Source organism: Eumetopias jubatus, unplaced genomic scaffold, assembly GCF_037043125.1.
Source record: "Eumetopias jubatus isolate StellerSeaLion01/CBP00866 unplaced genomic scaffold, mEumJub1_p1.0 scaffold_11, whole genome shotgun sequence".
Classification (NCBI taxonomy): domain Eukaryota; kingdom Metazoa; phylum Chordata; class Mammalia; order Carnivora; family Otariidae; genus Eumetopias; species Eumetopias jubatus.
Window position 1 is genome coordinate 385,238 of NW_028274817.1, and position 6,000 is coordinate 391,237.

Here is a 6,000-nt window from a genome sequence, read left to right on the forward strand (position 1 = left end):
GGGAGGCCAGGGGGAGGCGGCCTGTGGTTGCTAGTCCAGCGAGTGGCCCCTGGAATTCTGTCCTGAGCCCGCCCAGAACCTCGGGCGGCCTGGGCCTGAACAAGGAGGTGGTTCTCCGCCGTCAGGGAGGCGGCTGTTGCGGATTTCTAGAAGGGCCTGATGCAGGCTCCCAGGTACTCTGGACATCCCAGCCCCCCACCCAACTCCAGTCTTTTTTCCCTCGAAAAGAGGACTGGTCTTCTCTGTGTGAACTCAAGATGGGACTCAGCTGGGGACTGACAGGAAGGCGTCACAGACGCTGGGGGTCTTCCCTAGCTCGCCTGCCCTGAGGCTCAGACAAGCTGAGAGTAGAAAAGTGAGTCATCTTTCTTTGCTCAATCCGTGCGGTCCCCTAGGAGGCAATGAATGCTCTGTGGGTGGGCACTTCCTCGGGGCCGAGCCCAGTGCCGGCCACTCATAGGGTCGAACTGGGCCAGCCTGCCGAACGTCCCAGGAAGAGGCCACCATCAGCCACAACCCCACGTGATCACTGGGAGCCCAGCTCTACCTGTGTCTAGAGCCCAGGGCCTTAGCACATGTCCTCTCTGTCCAGCGGGGTCCCCTTCTTCTCCTGGTCTGGGTACCCAGCATGCAGCAGAGCCAGGCCACGGCCAGCCTCCTTCATGGGAGGGGACGGGAGGGTTTCCATAGGGCTAGAAAGTGAAGTGGGGAGCAACGTTGAGGTCCGCAAAGGAAACAGAGGGAAGAAACTAGAGAAGGGACGGAATGCCCCCGAGATCAAAAGAGAAAACTGCATGGAGAGACGACAAACTCCCCAGGCAGAGGCTGAGGGAGGCGGGGTGGGGGGGGGGAGGTGGGTCCCAGAAGGGAGAACAGGAGTGAGGCCTGCGAGTCCTGAGCACCTGGCCAGGTGTGCAGGGCCACGTGCAGGTGGGGTCTGGAAAGTTCTGCCCGGGGATGTGGCTGGGCCTGGATCCCCTTCCATGTGCACCAGGATCAGTTCAGGGCCCCCGGCCGAGGACCTGAGACACATGGTGGCCTGATGAAGCCATGGTGCCTGCCTGCAAGAAGGTTCCAGGCCACGGAGAAAGGAGATGTGGGAAAAACAGGATCTGGGGTGGGAGCTCTTGTTTTCACGGGTGAGGCTGCTGCAGATGCTTGGGACCTGGAGACTGGAGAGAACACATGCCCTTCCAGACAAGGGGAGTCGTTTGCTTGTTTGTTTATTTGTGTTTTTTACTGTTTATTGGAGACATCCTCAAACGTCTCTGGCAGTAGAAGCCCACGTAAGCGTCCCTGAGCTCCGGCGTCCCCAGTCACAGTGCCCCCGTCATGGATAAAACACCGGGCTCTGGGAAAGGGGCCCGTCACATATTGTATGATTCCACATGAAACATCCAGAAAAGGATGTTAGTATAGGGACAGAAAGTGCATGAGTGGTTTCTTAGGGCCAGGGGGTAAGTGCGGGGATAGAGGGTGGCAGCTGAAGGCATCAGTTTTCTCTTCCGGGTGATGAAACTGTTCTAAAGTTGACTATGACGATGCTGCACACTGAACATACTAAAAACCACTGCATTATATGTTTTATTTTATTTTTTTTAAAGATTTTATTTTTTATTTCTCAGAGAGAAAGGGAGATCACAAGCAGGGGGAGCGGCAGGCAGAGGGAGAAGCAGGCTCCCCGCTGAGCACAGAGCCCGATGCGGGGCTCCATCCCAGGACCCTTGACATCATGACCTGAGCCGAAGGCGGATGCTTTACCGACTTGAACCACCCAGGTGCCCTGAATTGTACATTTTAAATAGGTGAATTTTAGGGTATGTGAATTATATCTTAATAAAGTCTTTTTAAAAAAGAAAAAAAAAAACATAAGACATGCCCATTGCCCCAAGCACCCTTTGAGCTGCATCTGAGGGCCCACCTGGCCTTGTGCCCCCAGGCCACCCTCCACTGGCCCTGCACGGCTCTGGGGGCTGGGACCCTAGGAGCCAGCACTCAGGTCCTCGGCCTCCAGGAGTCCCAGTGGGAACAAAAAGAGCCCTGAATACGGTGGCTGGAGCTCTGCTGGGGAAAGGCACTCTGGGGGCTCCGGGGCTGAGCTCTGAGCCCTGCAGGGAGGGGACGGGGGCACTCTTGTTTCTTGCTTCCCCAGGGCCACACACAGCACCAGAGACTCCGGAAGGCTCCCTGGAGGAAGTGACTTAGAGTAGACAAGAGAAAAAGGAGGGAAGAGAAATGTTGGCAGAGGAAGGGATAGCACACGGCAAGGTGCAGAGGCTGTGGGGACCAGTGGGGAGAGCGTGCCACCCCAAATGGGTGGGGTAGCCTCAGTGTCCCCTGCACAGTGCACAGCCTTGGGTGTTGGCCAGGCATGCTCCTGGAGGGAGCCTGGGGGTGATGGTGGGCAACACCCTGCACGGGGCACATTATGTACCCTGGAGATCTTTCCTGCAGTCGGGGGCTGCATCTGGGGCAATATTTCCGTAAATACGGCTCTCGTGCCTGGAAGGCTCTTGTGTCTGTGGTTTGCAGTCTGCAATAAGGCATAACTGCACGCCCGGCCCAAGGCCCACTGAGTCACTCGGCCGGCCTGGCCCTCTAATTTGGGGGCCACTCCCAGACCAGCCAGGCAGCACCTCAGTCCCGGGCCTTCCCCTTCCTCCTCCCTCTCCCCGCAGCCCAGGAACAACCTGAACCCCAGCTGGGAACAGCCTGTTCTTGTGGCCCCCTGCCCTCTGGCAGCAGGAGGCAGGGGAGGGCAGGCATGGAGGGCAAGGCCGGAAGGAAGGAGCAGGCGTTTCCTGAGGCCCCCAGGCTCTGGAGGAGGCCCATGCACAGCTGTCTTAGCTCCACAAGAACACATGTTGGACAGGGCTGGCCAAGTCATGGGGGCCAGGGGGGCTGCGAGAGGCGGAGCCCGGCCTCTGCCAGCATGAGCCCATGGGGGACGAGGGCCCTCTCCCAGCATGCCCTCGACCTCCGGGACACCACCAGACAGGCAGGCCCCCAAAGCCCGAGCATGGACATTTTCCCCAAAGGGCTACAGAGCGCCGGCTGATCCTGCCGCTCTAGGCCCCACTGCTGGATCCCTGCTCAGAGCAGCCGGCCCTCAGCTTGCCGGCCCAGCCCGTCCCCCAGGACCCAGCCTGGAGCCCTAGAGTGCGGGGAAGGTGCTTGGAGGTAGCATGGCAGGGGTAGCAGTCAGGAGACAGGAGGGCTGGCAAGGGCAAGGGTGCTAAGGCAAGGGCGCGCGCAGGAGGGAAGGGAGCCGAGAGGAGGGGAAGGCAGGGCTGGTAAGCAGCTGTGGGGGGCCCCTGGGGCAGGGCAGTCTGAACACACTTCCGTCCTGTATGCCTGTGTGCGAAGGACCTGGAGTCAGCTGCAGCCTGTCCCCAAACAGCTGTGTGTGACCTGCCTTCAAAGTGAGAGGGGGAGGCCCGGGAAAGAAGCAGGGCACACGGCAGGTAGGCTTCGAGTCACGGCTCCCCTTTGGGCATGAAACCCTGCCTCTGGTGGGGCTCCCTGGAGGGTAGAGTCTGGAAGCCTGGGAGGTGGCCCAGCATGTCAAGGCCCAGGGGCTTGAAAGGGACCCCTACCGAGGTGACAGCAGTTGAGAGAGCTCCAGCCCACCCAGCTGTTGGTCCCATGAGCCTCTGGGGCCTGGAAAGAACAGCATGGCCCTGAGCTCCAGGGGCCCTCTGCCAGCCGCCTCCTGGGCCCTTCCTGGCCTCCCTGCCGGGCTGTGTCTGCCTAGGCCCCTGCTCATTCCTCTCTGCCTCTACACGTCCCTCCCCCTGCCTGTTCTTCCTGGCTCCTCGCCCCTTCCTTAGATCTCCCATCTGTCTCTCTGTCCCTTTCCTGGGCACCGAGTCAGTCAGTCAGCCTCACTGTTCTCTGCCCCCCTGAGCACACGTGCTACTGGGTCAGAAGCCAGGATGTGCTTGGAGCAGCATGATGGTGAGCAAGTGTGATGAGCGCTGCAGAGGAAAGCACCCAGGCCTAGGTACTAGCACAGAAGGCTTCCCGGGGGGAGGTGGCTCTCCAGTGGCCCCCTGGGCTGCCTTCCAGCCCTTCCCTGGAGTGCTCACACAGGGCTCTTGCAAAGCCAGCCCAAAGCAAGTGCTCTCACCCCAGGGAGCCCCCTTATGCCCCCCCCCCGCGCCCCCCGTCTCCAGGACAGGTACCCAGCAGGGTCGCAGCACATACACACATGGAGGTCACTTCTTGAGCAAGCGACCCCACCCAGAACTCAGCCGAGATCTCCGAGAGGGTCCTCGAGGCTCCTGGGCACTGCGGCCCCTGAAGCCAAGCCAGCATCTCCAAGTTCACGGCCTCGCATGTGGGCCTCACTCACAGCCTGCTGGCCTCATCCACTCCCAAACTCCACACCCTCAGTGGTGGGGCAGCGACAGTGGGGGAGCCAGGCCCAAAGTCACCAGCGGACAGCCCCTCCCACCCGGAGTGTCGCTGGAGGCTACAGTCCTAACATTCAGGAGCCCTGAGGTAGCATACCTAACTGGGTGCAGGGGGCTGGGCACCATTGCCCACGAGGCTCACATTGAACAGACCCAAGAGGGAGCTGAGCCGCTGCAGAGGGCCGAGGCTCCGCCATCTGGAAGCTTCCCAGCGCCGATAGCCGAGGTGTGGCCGGTGGAAGCTGGCACTCTTTCTGCCAGAGCTTTTTTTGACCTTCCCCTGAGGACATAATCACACAGCGGCTCTCTGCCCCAGGCCGCCAGGGCTGTAATTTCAGGGCCCGAAGGGGTCTCCACGGAGGCTGGGCCTGTGTCTAGCTATCTTTAGAGAGGCATGGTCTGGGGTGTGGCTAGAGGAGGGAAGGTGGACAGGGGGCTGTGCCACAGGGAGGCGTCTGTGGGCTGCCCGTGAAGCCGGTGAGATACAGGGAGGCCATGAGGCACCCCGGGACAGCCATGGTCTTCCCCCCGGGGGGACGCCAGGCTCCCCCCACCGCCCCCTCCCCAGAGCAGTGGCTGCATCTTCTCGCTGCCTGCAGGGCTAGGAGGCCCTGGTGGGGGCAGGGGGTGAGGGCAGGCACAGGGGAGGGGGCCGGGCAGCCCGTGTCTCTTGGGGTGGCCCTGCGTGGGGCACACCATGCTAGACATAGCCTTTGCTCTTTCCTGAGCCCGTTTCTCCCGGATGTGGGGGGCTTAAACCAAGCTTGCCACCACGTGGGGTACGAGGCAGGAGGAAGGCTTGGCGCCAGATGTGCAGAAAGCAGGCAGGGAGCCTGGCGAAGGAGCGGGTGGCTGGCCCTCACGTGGGGGTGCTGGGGATAGAAAGGGGTAGGCAGCTTGGAGAAGAATTTGGAAGCTGATGGGCAGGACGCCGGGACTGTGGCTGGGAGGGGTGGGCAGAGATACCAGGCTCCACCGAGGTCCTGGGAAGGAGACATCCGTCCAGCCCCAAGGGGTACACCTCTGCTCCCTGTCCCCACTCTCCACCACTGCACTTGTTGCCTTATGGGTCCCCTTCCTGGTCCCCACTGTCCTTACCCTCAGTCTCTCCCCCCGCCCCCACCACCTCAGTACCCCTGTCTCAGTCCGAGGGCTGATGAGTGCCTCCCTTCCTGCCACCTGACTGTAGTCACCCCTCCGATGCCCAGCGCTTCGGGGTTACTGAAGAGAAGTGCAGTAACCGCCTCCATGGCGGCACCGGTGAGCAGGAGATATGGGGCCAGGGACGTGGGTGAAGAAGGGGTGGCTCCAGGGCGACGGGGGTGGGGGTGGGGGTGAGGGGGGGGCCTTCTGGGCCCTCTCCCCTCTAGGACTGAAGCCCCTGGCCTCTAGCGGCTGGCAGCCCCTGCCCTCACGAGAGAATTGTCCTCTTCGCAGGGCAGCCCCGTGTAATGACGATGGGCTACACAGAGGTCCGGTCCCCTTGCCCGCACTCAGGACCGGCTCAGCTCCAGAGCACCTGTGGGGCTTGGCTGGGCCACCCTCGGTCGCAGGCCGGCTTCTCCCTGGGCTGCTCCGGTTTCTA